This window comes from Oryctolagus cuniculus, chromosome 2 (genome assembly GCF_964237555.1).
Source record: "Oryctolagus cuniculus chromosome 2, mOryCun1.1, whole genome shotgun sequence".
NCBI classification, from domain to species: Eukaryota; Metazoa; Chordata; class Mammalia; order Lagomorpha; family Leporidae; genus Oryctolagus; species Oryctolagus cuniculus.
In genome coordinates, this window is record NC_091433.1 from 45169349 (window position 1) to 45187460 (window position 18112).

At 39.5% G+C, this 18112-nt stretch overlaps 1 protein-coding gene across 31 annotated transcripts in view; it reads right to left on the bottom strand.

The window, feature by feature from the left end:
• The window catches only part of HMBOX1 (homeobox containing 1), a 224162-nt gene that overhangs the window by 187523 nt on the left and 18527 nt on the right, over window positions 1-18112 (bottom strand). For 12 of the 31 annotated variants that reach the window (XR_007918102.2, XR_007918104.2, XR_007918103.2 and 9 more), the window contains exons 2-3: window positions 2516-2673; window positions 1162-1345 (exon numbers count right to left, since the gene is read on the bottom strand). The exons of 17 other annotated variants lie outside the window; for them this stretch is intronic. The gene's annotated coding sequence lies outside the window, so the exon portion shown is untranslated. The remainder of the gene's footprint in view (window positions 1-1161; window positions 1346-2515; window positions 2674-18112) is intronic. 2 more of the 31 variants (XM_070068228.1, XM_070068225.1) reach the window with 2 other exon arrangements.

The following is an 18112-nucleotide window of genomic DNA, read 5'->3' on the forward strand; positions in this document are numbered from 1 at the left end:
TGGTGCAGCTCCAACTGTTGTGGCCATCTGGCGAGTGAACCATCGGATGGAAGACATCTCTGCCTCTCCTTCTCTCTCTGTGTAACTCTGACTTTCAAATAAGAGAAGGACACAGAGACAGAGAGATCTTTCAACTGCTTGTTCACTTCCCAAATGGCCTCAACAGCTAGACCTGGACTGGTTTGAAGCCAGGAGCCAGAAGCTTCTTCTCAGTTCCGAACATGGGTGCAGGGGCCCAAGAATTTGGGCCATCTTCTGCTGCTTTCACAGGTGCATCAGAAGGGAGATGGATCAGAAGTGGAGCAGCCACGACTTGAATTGGCACCCGTATGGGATGTTGGCTCTGTATGCAGCTGCTTTACCCACTATGCCACAACACTGGTCCCCTCAGATTACTTTTTTATTTCTCAGCTTTACTGAGGTGTAACAGAGAAATAAAAACTATATATACTTAAGGTATATACTCTGATACATACACACACACACACACACACTCAAACAATTACCACAGTTAAGCCACTTAGCATATCCATCAACTCACATAGCTACCAATTCTTTGTGTGTGGTAAGAATATTTACAATCTCTCTCAGCAAATTTAAGTATACAATATCTTATTAACTATAGTCTTCACACTACACTTTAGGTCTCTACAATTTATTCAACTGATTACTTTATATCATATGACATTTCTTCCCCTCCAGGCTCTCTATGCCCCCAACAACTTTTGCTAACTAGCCTTTATTCCATTTCTATGAATTTCAATTCCACAGTTTCCACACAGAAGTGGGAACATGTGATATTTGTCTTTTTGTTCCTGGCTTATTTAACTTAGCATGCTGTCCTCCAGATCTGTACTGATAAATTTTTAGTTACTATAATGAAATACCTGAGGCTGGGGAACTTCATGAAAAAGATTTATTGAAGCTACAAGAGCATGATGGCAACAACAACATCATTCTAGTGAGACCTTCATGGTAGATGGTAAATGGGAGAGCAAGAGACCACAAGACAAGAAGTCAGAAAGTATTAAAGGAGTTGGGCTTGCTCATAAGATAATTTGCTCTCCTGAGAACTAATTCAGGTACCCACACGAACTACATTAATTCCTCCCCAAGGCATGCATGCACTCAGTGACTTAAGGACCTCCCATTTGGTCTCACCTCTTAATATCAACATATTGGGGATATACTTGCAAAGCACAGCAAGGTCTATCATGTTGTCACAAACAACAGAATCTCCTTTTTTAAGGCTGAATAATATCCACTGTACATATCCACGTTTTCTTTATCCATTTATCTGTCGATGGACACTAAGGTTGTTTCTGTATCTTGGCTGCTGTGAATGCTGAAATGAACACAAGAATACAGGGTTTTGTTGTTGTTGTTGTTGTTGTTGTTGTTGTTGTTTTTGGACAGGCAGAGTGGACAGTGAGAGAGAAAGAGACAGAGAGAAAGGTCTTCCTTTGCCGTTGGTTCACCCTCCAATGGCCGCCACGGCTGGCGCGCTGCGGCCGGCACACCACGCTGATCCGATGGCAGGAGCCAGGTACTTATCCTGGTCTCCCATGGGGTGCAGGGCCCAAGCACTTGGGCCATCCTCCACTGCACTCCCTGGCCACGGCAGAGAGCTGGCCTGGAAGAGGGGCAACCGGGATAGAATCCGGCACCCCGACTGGGACTAGAACCTGGTGTGCCGGCACCGCAAGGCGGAGGATTAGCCTAGTGAGCCGCAGGTCTTTTTTGGGGGAAGGATAGTGACTTAATTTTCTTTGGATGTATACCCAGAAGTAAGATTGCTAGATAATATGGTAGTTTTATTTTAAATTTTTAAGGAACTCCCAGACTGTTCTCTGTAATGGTTGGACAAATTCAGATTCCAAACATACCTCAGTTATTTTTAAGTATAACCATATCAGCTGATCCTTATACATGTAAAACTAGCATACTACTGGGCTTCTTTCTTAGTCCGGTTAACTTCTATTCATCCTTCAGAACTCAATTCAAGGACTTCCCAGAATAAGTCAAATTGACATGCATAGCACTTTGCATCTTTTCTTTAGTGAAGTGGTTTATGATAGTAACAGTTCTTTAGAGTAGTTCTTTCAGTAGTAATTTACTTTTTGAACATGTTATATGGTTCAAGATTATCTCTACCTCACAAAAATCGCTATAAAAATTAAAATAGCCTGTTGAATTCATAGTAATAAGGCTTTATCTTACAAAGCCTACTCCAGTAAATCACAAATTAAACTTAACTATACCACCTGATAGATCTAGAGTAAGTCCTAAGGTTTCTAGGAGCATATAATTTTTCTCATAAAGGCACAATTCAAACATCAGAAGACATTTGATATATATTATTCTAACAACCTTTTTAGTATGAATCTTTTAAAGATATACTATATATGTGTATATAAATATGTATATATATTTCTGACATGCAAATATGTCTGTATGTCCAATAAGGTCACAAAATTCTTTCATATATAAATACAAATTGTTTTAAGTGTTTTACCAGACAGAGAGAAAGTGCACTCCTATCTTCTTGCTCACTCAAATGTCCACAATGGCCGGAACTGGGCAAGGCTAAAGCTGGGAACTCAATTCAGATCTCCCACGTGGGTGACAGGTACCCAACTACTTCAACCATCATCACCTGCTGCCTCACAGGATCTGCAATGACAGGAATCGAACCCAAGGACTCCAATATGGGATGCTGGAGACTTAAACCAGTGTCTTAATTGCTGTGCTAAAGAACAATTTGATTGACCAAAATTATTAGAAGGCAAGTAGCAAACTCATTCATTTCACTGTAACAAGTCACTGTCAAAATCCCAAAGCTGATGTAATGTTTGTTTCATTTGAGTAAATAAATATCATTGTTCTATCAGCACATCAGGCTTGAACTGCTACCAATCTTTTACTTATCCTAAGTATCTAAAAGTAGTAGGCTGAAGGTGACAAAAATAACAGGCTGAGAGAAGCCATTAATTATATTTAGTTTATTTTTTAAAATATTGTTTTTAAAATATAGAAAACATGCCCTTATAAGTATCAAATTTAAAAGTCTTTCAAATTAAAGCAGACTCATTAAGAGCACAAAACCAAAGCATCATAATGAGGAAGAAACAAATATATTATTCAGGCCTGTAAAATAATGAGAGGGATTTTCATTGTTAGAGTCAAACTCCCAAGGCTGAGTCAATAATTCTGACAGGGTCAAGGTTCTTTACCTGTAGTACTTTACTAAGAAACAACATATTTTATTTTTATATACATGTTTTCAAAACATTTTTCCCATCAGCACCACAAAACTAACAGCAAGTAACAATCAATGTACTGTTTGCCAATAAACAAATAAAAGAAAGAATTAAACATTAAGTGCTTGATCTTGATTAGAAAGAACAAACTACGACTAAGAATACCCTAAAGAAAAAAACAGATCTTCTCTTCACTTTGATCAGACACAAATCTTGCTTTCTTCAATCTGCTTTCTTATTCATGGACTAAGTTTTTAGTTACTGATGCAAAACACCTGCTGTACTCTGAAGGCACAGACATTACATAAACAAATAAATGCTCCTGTACTCCACTAAAATTTAATTTATAGGCAATTTCAACAACAAAATTTTCACGTCACAAAAATTTAGTTGTTTATTTATTAGCTAGAAAGATGCTTAATGACATTGGATATTGAGGAAACAAAACCGCAATGAGATGCTACCTTATACTATACAGGATATAAGAATTTGGAACCCTTTTACATTCCTGGTAGCAACATAAAATGGTGCGGCCACTGTGGAAAAATTTGGTAGTTCCTCAAGAAGTTAAACACTGAGTTATGGTATAATGCAGAAATTCCCTATCTAGATATAAATCTCAAAGGATTGAAAACAGGTCTTCAAATAAAATTTATAGTATACAAACATTCATGGCAACATTTTTCACAACAGAAAAAAATAGAAATAACCTAAATGTACACCAATTCTGACAGGATGGATGGATAAACAAAATGTGGCATATCCCTAAAATGGAATGTTGTTCAACTATAAAAGGAATTAAATAATGAGTCATGACACAAGGATGAACCCTGAAAATACTATGCCATGTGAAATAAGCCTGACAGAAAATATCATATTATAGCATGATTCCATTTACAACTGTCAGAATGGGAACAGTTGCTTAATGCATATAGTTTCCTTCTGAAATGATGAAAAAGTTGTGAACTAGGTAGTGTTGGATGATTGAACAATATTATGAATGTATTCACAAATATTTAAATGGTCAATTTTATGTTATGTGTATTCACACAGTAAGAAATTGTTTTAAAAAGCTAAAGGATCTGGGATAGCAGTAGAAGATGGCTCAAGTCCTTGGGCCCCTGCACCCACATGGGAGACCCAGAAGAAGCTCCTGGCTCCTGGCTTTGGATGGGCGCAGCTCCAGCCATTGCGGCCATCTGGGGAGTGAACCAGCAGATGGAAGACCTCTCTCTCTAGTCTCTACCTCTCTCTGTAACTCTTTCAAATAAATAAAATAAATCTTTAAAAAAAAAAAAAGCTAAAGGATAAAAAACTAAAAAGGAAACCATGTCTTTTCTCAAGACTAAGTTCAGGTGATTGAGATCCCTTCCTACAGCAACGGCTGGAGCTGTGCCAATCTGAAGCCAGAAGCCAGGAGCCAGGAGCTTCTTCCTGGTCTCCCATCTGGGTACAGAGGCCCAAGCACTTGGGCCATCTTCCACTGCTTTCTCAGGCCACAGAAGAGAGCTAGATTGGAAGAGGAGCAGCCGGGATTAGAACCGGCGCCCATATGGGATGCTGGCACCACGGGCAGAGGATTAACCTACTGCGCCATGGCACCAGCCCCATAAATTCTTTTTTTTTTAAGATTTATTTTTATTTATTTGAAAGTCAGAGTTACACAGAGAAGGAGAGGCAGAGAGAGAGAGAGCTCTTCCATCCACTGGTTCACCTCCCAATTGGCCACAAAGGCCGGAGCTATGCCGATCCGATGCCAGGAGATTTTTTCCAAGTCTCCCACATGGGTGTAGGGGCCCAAGGACTTGGGCCATCTTCTACCGCTTTCCTAGGCCACAGCAGAGAGCTGGACGGGAAGTGAAGCAGCAGGGACTCGAACCGGCGCCCATATGGTATGCCAGCACTGCAGGCACCACAGTGCCAGCCCGCATTTTTATAAATTCTGAGTATTCATTTTACAAAAGGTTTTAAAATAAGATTTTTGTTTTACCTTTCCTTGTTCTCCTTCAGAGATCTGCAACAAAATTAATTTTTTTTAAGTTTTAAAAATTTACTTATTTTTATTTTGAAAGGCATAACAACATATAATGAGAGAGAGAGCTATCTTGCATTTGCTGGTTCACTTCCCAAATATTTACAAGATCCAAGGTTGGGGCTGGTGTGGTTAAGCCGGTTAAGCCACTGCCTGCAATGCCAGCATCCCATATAGGCTCCAGTTCAAGGCCTGAATGCTCTGCTTCCAATCCAGCTCCCTGCTAATAGCCTGGGAAAGCAGCACAGGATGGCCCAAGTGTTTGGGCCCCTGCACCCATGTGGGAAACTCAGAAGAGATTCCTGGCTCCTGGCTTTGGCCTGGTCCAGCCCAGGCTGTTGCAGCCATTTGAGGAGTGAACCCACAGATGGAATGTATCTCTCTGTATCACAAAAATAAATCTTTAAAAAAAGAAAAGAAGAAAAAAAAAAAAGAAAAGAAAAGGACCAAGGTTGGGTCAGGCTAAAGCCAGGTGGCAGGAACACTAACTGAGTTGCCCTTGTGGGTGACAGGGACCCAAGTACTTGAGCTATCATCTGCTACCTGCCAAGGTGTACATTAACAGGAAGCTGGATCTAAAGCAGAGACAGAACTCAAGCCCAGGCAATCCAACATAGGATGCAAGTATCTTAATGACTGCACCAAATGCCTACTTTCATAAAGAGATTTACAAATTCTCAAATTATATACTATTTTTCAAAGAAATACATTTTGCCAAAAGAAAGATAAAAGGGTATGTGAGTTATGTGTGTACAATATTTTGACATACAAAATTATATTCAGGTTGTGTACATCCTATTTTTTTTTCTTTTTTTGCCTTTAGCTGCAGCCAAGGTTAATCTTTCACCATTAAAGTTGGCTATGATATGAACATGGCCAACATTCTGTCACCTTCCTCTTCACTGGCACTTTGGCCAAGAAAAATAATGCCCTAATTTTTCAATGTAAAGTTGATAATATAGGAGCCAGTGTTGTGGCATAGCCAGTAAAGCTGCCGACTGTGATTCCAGCATCCCATATGGGTAGAGTTCAAATCCCGCCTGTTCTAGTTCCTACCCCATTCCCTGTTAATGCACCTGAGAAGGCAGCAGAGGATGGCTCAAATTCTTTCATCACTATACCCACATAGGAGACCCTGAAGCTCCTGGGTCCTGGCTTTGGACCAGCCCAGCTCCAGATGTTGCAGCCATTTAGGGAGTGAACCAGAAGTTGGAAGATCTCTCGCTCTGTCTCCCTCTCTCTCTAACTTTGCTTTTGCTTTTCAAATAGATAATAATAAACCTAAAAAAAAAAAAAAAAAAAGATTTGAGGCTCCAGTGCTGTAGCGTGGTGGGTAAAGCTGCTGCCTGAGGTGCAGGCAAGCCATATGGGTGCCAGTTTGAGTCTTGGCTGCTCCACTTCTGATCTAGCTCCCTGCTAATGAGCCTGCATCCATATGGAAGACCCAGAAGAAGCTCCTGGCTCCAGCTGTGGCTGTTGAGGCCATCTGGAGCGTGAATCAACAGATGAAAGATCTCTCTCTCTCTCTCTCTCTCTCTCTCTCTGTAACTCTGCCTTTCAAATAAATAAATCTTTAATAACAACAAAAAGATTTGATAATATTAAAATGCCTTAAAAGATGCTACGGTGTTTGGATAATGTTTTCAGAATAAGCTCCTATTTAAAACTGGATTAGGACTTTAATTGTAGTTCTGAACTTTAATAACATTGTCAAATACATGAGATCTCTCTATGTTGTTGTTATTTGAGAGACAGAGAGAAAGAGTAAGCTCCCATCTGCTGGTTCATGACCCAGATTGTGGCAATAGCTAGGAATGGGACTGGAACTAGAGGCCAGGACCTAAATCCAAGTCTACTACATGGGTTGCAGCAACACAATCACTTACGCCACCTGCTGCCTCCTCGAGTCTACATTGGCAGAAATTTGGAATCAGAAGCTAGAGCCAGTAATCAAATCCAGGCACTCCAATATGAGATGCAGGAGTTTAAGCACTAGACCAAATTTCTGGCACAGACTTTTTTTTTTAATTTGTTCACTCATGTTTCATCAAAATGACTTATTTTGAAAGGGCTTCATATAATACTTATAGACATTTATGTTAAATGAAAGGTTGGAAGCATTTAACTTTGGTATGCAAATGGCAAAATGATGTTTAATACTCAGTATATAAAACACAAACAATTCATTTATTTTGATAATGAAACAAGGGATATTACTAGAGACCCTATAGAGATTAAAAGTACTGGGTACTAGGATAAACAATTCTACATCCATATATTCAGGAACTTAGATGAAATGGATCAACTCTCTGAATATATCAACCACCAAAAGAAACACCCTCACTAATCAAATAACTAATAAAGAAATTGAGTTAATAGTTTTAAAATATCCCTAAAAAGAAAAAGCCAAACCTGAATGGTTTCACTGGCCAATTTGACCAAATATTCACGGAAGAAATAATGTCAACTCTACTCAATCTCTACCAGAAAATATGAGAAAAGATTTTCCAAATTATTTTATGAGGTCAATTAGCTTAATATAAAAGCCAGAGAATTAAATTATACCACTAGGAAACTATGCACTGATATCCCTCATGAAAATAGATGGAAAAATCCTCAACAAAACAGTAGCCAACTGGCCAGTGCCACGGCTCACTAGGCTAATCCACTGCCTGTGGCGCCAGCACCCTGGGTTCTAGTCCCAGTTGGGGTGCTGGATTCTGTCCCAGTTGCTCCTCTTCCAGGCCAGCTCTCTGCTGAGGCCCGGGAGTGCAGCAGAGGATGGCCCAAGTGCTTGGGCCCTACACCCAGATGGGAGACCAGGAGGAAGCACATGGCTCCTGGCTTCGGATGAGCGCAGCGCGCCAGCCGTAGTGGCCATTTGGAGGGTGAACCAACGGCAAAAGGAAGACCTTTCTCTTTGTCTCTCTCTAACTCTGCCTGTCCAAAAAAAAAAAAAAAAAAAGTAACCAACTTAATAAAACACTATATCAAAAGGATAATATATCATGCAATTTTTATTCAGTATTCAAAAATCAATCAATGCAATTCACCATATTAACAGACCAAGAAGGAGTCATAGTAGATGCAGAGAAAACATCTGATAAAGGTTTACATCTTATTCATGACCAAAATTTGAAACTAAGAATAAAAGAGAACTTCCTTATACTGATAAATGACATCATATTTCATAATGAAAGATGAGAAAGGGGAAGGCATTGTGTTTAGCAGGTTAAGCTGACACTTGGGATGCCCAAATCCCACATGGAAGTGCAGGTTCATGTCCAGGCTACTCCACTTTGAAACAGCACCTTACAAATTTGACTGTGAAGCAGCAAATTAAAGTTCAAGTAGCTGAGTTCCTGCTACCTACCTAACAAGGCAAATTTATTCACTCTACCTACTACTATCTATCAACACTGGACCAGAAGCCTTAGCCAGTACAATAAGGACAAAAAAAAGAAAGAAAGTGTGGAGAGCAACTCGGACTATACTGTTACCGGAATTAAGACTTATTCTATACATCTGCTCTCCCGCAATATGGCGCTGGGAGAGGAGCAAACAGCTTCTACCCAGCTGCCTCTCACCAACTTGACAAGCTGCAGGAGCTGCTCCTGATTGGAGGAGAGCAGCGCGCTCAGCGTGTGGGAGGCAGAGCACGGATTGGTGGAGAGGACTATATAGGAGGAGAGAGACGGCATGGTGGTGTGGGTTGGTTGGAGAGTGCGCTGGAGAGTTCGCGGGGAAGTTCGTTACTTCGTTCTTTCTCATTTCTCTCTACTCATTCTTGCTTTGGGAGTTTGCTGTTTACTTATTCTTACTTTACTATAGAAAGAACTTGTAAAAAAGGGAACAACAAGCGTCCGGTCCGGTGCGGCTCCTCCGCGTGTGGAGGAGAGGAAGGAAGGAAGGAAGGAAGGAAGGGAGGGAGGGAGGGAGGGAGGGAGGGAGGAAGGAAGGAAGGAAGGAAGGAAGGAAGGAAGGAAGGAAGGAAGAAAACAGTATAGAGACTGGAAAAGAAGAAGTAAAACTACTGCTTTCTGGATCATGTGATTGTTATATATAAAATCTAAAGGTTTCATTCTTCAATATAATATGCCTATTTAGCATGATACAAGGTCAGCACATAAAAATCAACTGCATTTCTACAAACCAACAATGAACTGGAAATCCAAACTTTTAAAAACAGGTATCATTTACATTATCACCTAAAATATGAAATGTTTAGGTATAAATCGAACAAAATAGAAGTAAAACCTGTATACTGAAAGTATACAGAAAACTGAGAGAAAGAAATTAAGTAGAGAGACATATACCATTCTTGGACAAGAAAACTAAATATTGCTAAGAAGACAATTCTCCCCAAATTGCTCTAACAGCCAAGATAATCCCAATTAAAATTTCAAGATAACTTCTGGAATATATTGGCTAGCTAATCCTAAAATCGAATTGGAAAGACAAAGGAATGAGAATAACTAAAAACAATTTTCAGAAAGAATAAAGTTGGAAGATTTGGGGCTGGCGTCGTGGCGCAGTAGGTTAATCCTCCGCCTGCAGTACCGGCATCCCATATGGGCACTGGTTCTAGTACCAGCTGCTCTTCTTCCAATCCAGCTCTCTGCTGTGGCCTGGGAAAGCAGTAGAAGATGGCCCAAGTCCTTGGACCCCCACACCCATGGGGGAGACCGGGAAGAAGCACCTGGCTCCTGGCTTCCAATTGGCACAGCTCCAGCCATTGCAGCCATTTAGGGAGTGAACCAATGAACGGAAAACCTTTCTCTCTGTCTCTCCCTCTCACTGTCTGTAACTCTACCTCTCAAACAAATAAGATCTTTTAAAAAAAAAGTTGGAATATTCACACTATGTGATTTTAAAGCTTACTATAAAGATATACTAATAAAGGTAGTGTGTTATTAGAGAAAGAATAAATCAACATAACAGAAAAGAAAGTCCAAAAACTGACCCACACAAATATAGCCAATTAATATTTGACAAAGGTGCAAAGGTAATTCAGTAGAGAAAGGATGTATTATCAATAAATCGAGCTAGAATACATGGAAATCCTCATGTAAAAAACCATCCTCATCTCAAAAATTAAAAATTAACTCAAAATGGATTACAGATGGGTATGGTGGGAAGAATCACTATATTCCTAATTGTACTTATGAAATGCATGAAATTTGTATTCCTTAAATAAAAGGCTTCTTTTTTGTGGGGGTGGGGACTATAAAACTTCTAGAAGAAAGCATAGGAAAAAAATCTGTGTACTCCTAGGTTAAATCCTGAAGCATGGGCCCTGGTTCTCTTGTACCATTCCATGCTTCTTGTCTTTCTTGCCACATTGACAGGGCCCACGAATTTCACAATGAAACTCATGGTAAGTTATGCTGAGGGCTTTTAAGAAAGAAATTTTCCCTTAGTTAGAAGGAAGCTGCTGAAAACATGCTGTCTTCTCTCCTAAATATATGAACACAGAAACACATAAATCCTGTGACTCATGTGGCCAATTTGAGAAAATGAGAACTAGCTTTTAAAAGGCAGAAACAAAAATTGTGCTGTTCAGTATAGTAGCCATCAGCCACATGTGCTTACTGAGCTTTGGAAATGTGGCTAGTATGAATTGAGATGTGATGTTAAGGTAAAATACCAACTTTGAAGACAGCATGAAAAAAGAAAATAGAATATCTCAATAATTTTTATAATGATTACATGCTGAAATGGTAATATTTTGAACATAATGAGTTAAATGAAAGTATTATTAACCTTAATTTTGTTTTTTACTTTTTTTTTTTACTGATGGATTAGACAGAGAGAGAGAGAGAGACAGAGAGAAAGGTCTTCCTCCTGTTGGTTCACCCCCTCAATGGCCGCTACAGCCAGAGCTACGCCGATCCAAAGCCAGGAGCCAGGTGCTTCCTCCTGGTCTCCCATGCAGGTGCAGGGGCCCAAACACTTGGGCCATCTTCCACTGCACTCCCAGGCCACAGCAGAGAGCTAGATTGGAAGAGGAGCAACTGGGACTAGAACCCGGCGCCCATATGGGATGCCGGCACCGCAGGCAGAGGATTAACCAAGTGAGCCATGGCGCCGGTCCCTCTTTTTACTTTTTAAAATAAGGTTTACTTATTTGAAAGTCAGAGTTACTGAGAGAGAGAGGCTGAAACAGAGAGATCCCTGCTAATAGGGAAAGCTGCAAAACATAGCAGAAGTACTTGGGTCCCTGTTACCTATGTAGGAGACCAGGATGGAGTTCTGGACTGGCCCAGACCTAGTTGTTTAGCTGTTGAGGCACTGGGAGGGAACCAGCAGATAGACGATCTCTTTCTCTCTGTCTCTCTCCAGTTTACTCTTTCCCTCTTTCGGTCAACTCTTCCTTTTGAATAAACAGACACTCTTTAAATAAATAAATAAATAAATAAAAATATAATGTCTAAGTTTGGGTTTGGGTTATTGTTTTTTTTTGTAATTTATTTGAAAGGCAAGAGAAGGGAAGAGACAGAGACAGAGAGTTATCTTTCTATCTTCTGGTTTATTCTCCAAATGGTGGCAACAGGCAATGGTGGATTAGGCCGCAGCTGGGAGCTAGGAACTCCATCCTCTTCTCCCACCCGGGTGGCGGCGCCTTAAGTATTTGGGCCACCTTCCATGGCACATTAGCAGGTAGCTGGAATTGGAAATGGAACTGGAACTTAAATCCAGGCACTCCAATATGGGATACAGGCATCCCAAGCAATGTTTCAACCACTGCACCAAATGCTTGCCCCTAAGCATATTTAAAGTACTTTTAAATAGATCAATCTAGGTGTAGGACACTGAATTCAGTTATCTCAACTGTCCCTACTTCTTTAAAAAAAGGCTAGCTCACTTTAAAACAGATCAGACTCTCTTATTCATTTGACACAGATACTGAGCATTTATCGTGTTAAGCATGATAAATGCTATGAAAATGGATGGGCAGATAGACACAAAAGTTTCTAAACATGGTTCTTGCCTTTATGCAATTTATAGTCCAATGGGAAGAAAAAAAATTACAATAAATTGTAATTAGTATTATAGGGAAACTATAGAGTATTCCAGAAGCATGTAAAAGAATGATCTAATTGAAACATGAAGAAGTAATGTAATGGGCAATGCTGGGTTGAGAAGTGAAGATATGGGACCAAGTGGAGGTGGAAGGGTGAAGTCTCCTACTTAGGGAGAACAGCATGTGGGATAACTAAGGCAGGAAGAAGTGTGCCCAGCTGAGAACCCGAAAGAAGTTCAGTTTAGCTGGAATATCAAATGTAAGATTTCTAGTAAGAAGCAATACTAGAAGCACAGAAAATCTGAGCATGACTTTTAGAAGTGATGATTTTGAGGGGCCACTGAGATAACGAAGAAGAAATGTCTAGTTCTCTCAAGGGTAGTCTGTAAGCAGAAACTAAGGCAATAGGAAATGAGTTTGTTTATGGAGTGTGTATAGGTAAGAAAACAGGGTCTTCAGCACACCTCTGAGGAACTGGAGGAACCTAGGATATAAGAAGAAGCCTCCAAAAGACTAGGAAAAAAAAATGAAAGACAGGTATCAAAGAAGACAAGGAAGGGTTTCAGAAAGGAAGGATGATCATGATGAACACTGCTGAGATGTTATTGAATCTGTCCATAAACTTCAGTGACACTGTAGAAAATTTTTGAGGATTATTGAGATCATACCAGATTCTAGTAAACTGAGGAGGACATCAGAAAACAGAAGGTAAGAGAAGTTGATATTGTCTGTAGAGGGGAGAAGAGAAATATAGCAGAATCTGGATGAGAAAATAAGGTTGAGGGAACTTGTGCTTTTATTTTTAAGACAGTAAACACCTGAACTTCTTTTAACACTAAAAAGAGGCAGACTATACCTCTCATTATGACGTCTGAAATTTCCAGATATTCCTAACCCAGTTTCTTTTAGAAATAGAAGACAGGCAGGGGCTGGCCAGCATTGTGGTATAGTGGGTAAAGCCACTGCCTGCAAGGCTGGCATCCCACATGGACTCCAGTTTGTATCCCAGCTCTATCACTTTCAACCCAGCTCCCTGTATAAGGGACTGGGAAAAGCAACAGAAGATGGCCCAAGTGTCTGGGCCACTGCAACCAACGTGGCAGACCTGGAAGAAGTTTCTGGCTTTGGCCTGGTCCAACCCTGGCCATTGTAGCCATCTGGGGAGTGAACCAGCCAATGGAAGATCACTGTCTCTTTGCCTCTCCCTTTAACTCTTTCAAATAAAAAACAAATAAATCTTAAAATGAAAAAGAAAAGAGAAAAAAGAAAAAAGAGGACAAATGTACCTACCTTGGAGACTCTGAGTTGAAAATTGCTGCCACAAACAACCACAAAGAACTCTCACAAAGAGATGACCACTGTAGCAAGACTAAGTTTCAGGCGCAGCAGCAATAAAATTTAAGCAGCAGCAGCTTCAATTCAGTGTCAGCAAGAGCAAGCAAGCAACAGTACTACCGTCCCCATCAGACTGCATCTGTGTTTTTCTGGCTACAGTGTCTGCCAGGGAATAACCTCCCAAAGTTCCTCCACTGTACAAGCCTGGTTCTGTAGTCTGCCTAGTAATTCTGAGAGCTTCCTAACACCCATTTAATAAAGTTATTTCTAGCTTAAATAAGCAGTCAGCTTTTGCCAGTTCTCACCCAAATGCATGAGGATCTACAAATAAGATAATACTTCAGTCGATGGTACAGTAGCAAAATGGCTCTCCAACACACAAACTAGGATATCAGGTTTAAAATAGTGACATAGTCATTTAGCATCATGAAGAAAGCAAACTGTAGAATTACATAAGTACATTCTAAAATAGTTCTAAAGAACAGTATAGCCTGTCATTGGTTTCCCATTTCATTAGTCCCTGTAATTCTTTAAAATGACAATCAGTTTTATCAAGAGTTGAAAGCCTCCCACTGCAAAACTTATCAGTAAGAAAAAGACAAGCCAAAGATGAAGAAAAAATATCTGCAAATCAAATATCTGAAAAAAAGACATGTATCCAGAATGTATAAAGAGTTCTTAACAATTCAGTAATACAAAGACAACACAGCTATAAGATGGGCAAACACCTGAATAAATATATCATCAAAGAAGATATATAAATGGCCAATAAGAAGTGAAAAGATGCTCAACATCACTAGTCATTAAGGAAATGAAACTATCATCACTCCGATTATAATGGCTAAAACAAAAAGTATTAAATGTTGACAAGGACGCAGAGAAATTACAATCCTAATATATTACTGGTGGGAGAGTAAAACAGTTATTAGCACTTTCTTCAAACATTAAACAACCATGCAAGCCAACACTTCCACTCCTACACATCTATTCAAGAGAAAGGAGGAGCAGGTACTTTACCAGGTGGTTAAAAATGTGGGTTAGGAAGCCTGTGTCCCTAGATTCAATACCCAACTCCACTCCTGACCACAGCTTCCCACTAATGCAGACCCTGGGAAGTAGTAGTGATGACTCAAGTGACTGGATTCCTGCCAACAACATAGGAAACCTGGATGGAGTTCTCAGTTCAAAGCTTCAGTTTGGCCCAGTCCGGCCCACTGTGGTCATTTAAGGAGTGAACCTGCAGACAGTAGCTCTATTTGTCTCATTGTTTCTCAAATAAAATTTTAAAAATAAAGAGAAATGGATACACGCTTACACATAAAGCTGCATGCAAATATCAGGTAAGCATTATTCGTATTTTCTTCCATTCTGGAAGCAACCCAAATACCTATCAGCTGGTGACAAAACAAAATGTGGTTATTTCCAAACCATGGAATACTATACAGCAAAAAAAAGGGAAAACAACATTGGCAGATGGTAAAATGTGGGTGAACTTCAAAAACACTGTTAACTCAAAGAGACCAGACACACACACATAAAAAATCACATACTGTCTAATTGCATTTACAAAAACATCCAGAAAGGGCAAATCTATAAACACAGAAGGTAGAATGCTGGTTGATTGGGGCTGGGGCTGGGACTGGGAATGGGAATAAAGCATAAAAGAGCAGAAAAGATCTTACTGTGAGATGTAAATGTTCTAAAATTGGATTATGGTGATGTTTCACTCAAGTTGGAAATTTTACTGAAAGTTATAACTGTATATTTAATGCAGGTGAATTCTTTTTAAAATTTATTTATCTGAAAGGAAGAATGAGAGAGAGAAAGAGAGAGAGAGAGAAATTTATCTTACATCAGCTGGTTCACTTCCCAAATGGCCTCCAACAGCTAGGTCTGAGCCAGGCCAAAGACAGGAGCCAGAAATTCCATCCAGGACTCCTCCGTGGGTGGCAGGGGCCCAGGTACTTGGGCCATAATGAGATGTCTCATCCCATGTGCATTAACAAGACACTGGATGCAGAGGAGCCAGGACTTGAATCAGCACTGCCCATTTAATTTTTAGCCATTCATTTTTATAGTATTTTACAAAAGAATCGGTCAGTCAATGAGATTTTTAAAACTCTGTTTTTCAAACTACCTGTTTCCAACATGGTTGTTCTACCACCCTACAAACTGACCATCATATGGACTAATATGTTAATATCTTACGAATCTAATTTTAAAATGTGTTTTCAAATGCCCTAACTACTTTGGTGTATACTTATTAATGATAAATTTTTTAAGAATGTATTTTACTATTTGAATGGTAGAGTTACAGAGAGAGAGAGGGAGAGATGGAGAGATCTTCCATCCAGTGGTTCATTACCCAAATACTGCAATGGCCAGGGCTGGGCTAGACAAAGGCCAAAGCCAGGAGCCAGAAGTGTCATCTGGATCTCCTATGTAGGTACAGGGGCCGAAGCACTTGAACTATCCTCCACTGCTTTCCAAGGCTCATTAGCAGGGAGCTGGATTGGAAGTGGGGCAGCTGGGATGTGAACCTGTTATGTCAAAATGCCAGCCCCTGTCTATGTTAAATTTTAAGACCATATGAATAACTCAGATTTTAATATATGTTCAAATATTTTTGTTTTTATAAATAAATTTTCAAATTTTTAATTAAAAGACAAAAATTCAAATTATATATACTTAATGCCAATTTTCTTCCCTTTTCCTCAATTAAAGAAATAGGTTTGATTTTAACGAAACAGTCCTTAAACTCAAATAAATGAGGATCCTAGGAAAGACTGGGTAAACCAAAAGAAAGGAAGCCAACTATATTTTCATTTAAAAACACCAATAAACACCAAATAACATGTTCTCACGTTCATCTGAAAATTAATGCTAAATATGTTGTTTAAATCAGTTTAAAACAGATAGCTACATGTTAAACAACAAAATGACTCAAATGCATGTCAAAGAATTAAGTAGGGCAATATGATAACAAATCATTACTCTCAGTCTTTCAAAGAAGTACTTCATAATTCATTGTTCAACAAATGCCTAGAAGGCTTGGTACAAAAGTAGAAGAGAAACTGCCTAAAATCCCAGAAAGACACTGAACAACCTGAGGGCCTCCTACATACAGCTGCAGAGGTAAATAACAAATCATTTTCTATATAAATCATTTTTATACTGTTGGGATCAGACTGTTTAGATAATATACACTATATAATAAAGAAACAAAACTAAATAGAGATAAACTGAATTAGTGTTAAAATCAAGACTGATCTATAAAAAGGAAGGTATTCAAATACCCTAAGTGTCCATTAAATTTGCAGAATTGGAGAATAATGCGTTAAAAAGTTTCAGCTGCCTTTGGTAACAGGTAGTACAACGGAGAGTGCAAATCAAGGAAACAGGTGCCATGAGTTTTGCTCTGGCAATGAGATTTTAGTCAAGAATATCTTTCTTTCTTCATTTTCTTATTGAATATAAGTGATAAAATGGATTTCTGGTTCCTTCCTTTCAAGGATTTTACATTTCAGCTTATTGATTTAAGCACCAAAAATGCAAAATACTACCACCACACACATGAATAAACTGCCTTACAATGATATTGTGCCTTTTCTAAATTGAACCCAATGTATATGATTCATTTGGAAAATAATCTTTCACTTACATATTTAAAATAAACCAATTTTCACAAAAGTTTTAATTATTTTCCAAATAAATTTTTTAATGATCTGATTATTGAGGCCGGTGCCGTGGCATAGTGGGTAAAACCACCCCCCTGCCTATATGGGCACCAGTTCAAGTCCCAGATGATCCACTTCCGATCCAGCTCTCTGCTATGGCCTGGGAAGGCAGCTGAAGATGGCCCAAGTCCTTGGACCCCTGCACCCATGTTGGAGACCCGGAAGAAGCTCCTGGCTTCGGATTGGCACAGTTCCAGCCATTGCAACCAATTGGGGAGTGAACCAGTGGATGGAACACCTCTCTCTCTCTCTCTCTCTCTCTCTGCCTTTTCTTCTCTGTGTAACTTTGACTTTCAAATAAATAAATAAATCTTAAAAAAAAAATCTGATTATTTATCTGAAATAGAGACTGACCGAGAGACAGAGAGAAAGAGACAGAGATGGATCTCAATATCTTTTGGTTCATTCCCAAAAAGGTTGCCAACAGCCAGGGCTAGTCCAGACCAAAGCCTGTAGTCTCCCATTGAGGTGGCAGGGGCCCAAGACTTGAACAATCTTCTCTGCTTTCCCTTGTGCATTAGCAGGGAGCCGGATCAGAAGCAGGTCAGCCAGAAATAGAACTAGCGTTCAGTTTTATAAGATGCCAGCGTCTCAAGCAGCGGCTTAACCCATTACACCATAATGCTGGTACTAAATAATTTGGATAATACTTTAAATGCTTATTTTTTAAAAAAATTTTCATCTACTTGCAAGACAGAGAGGGGCAGGAGGAAGGTGCAGAGGG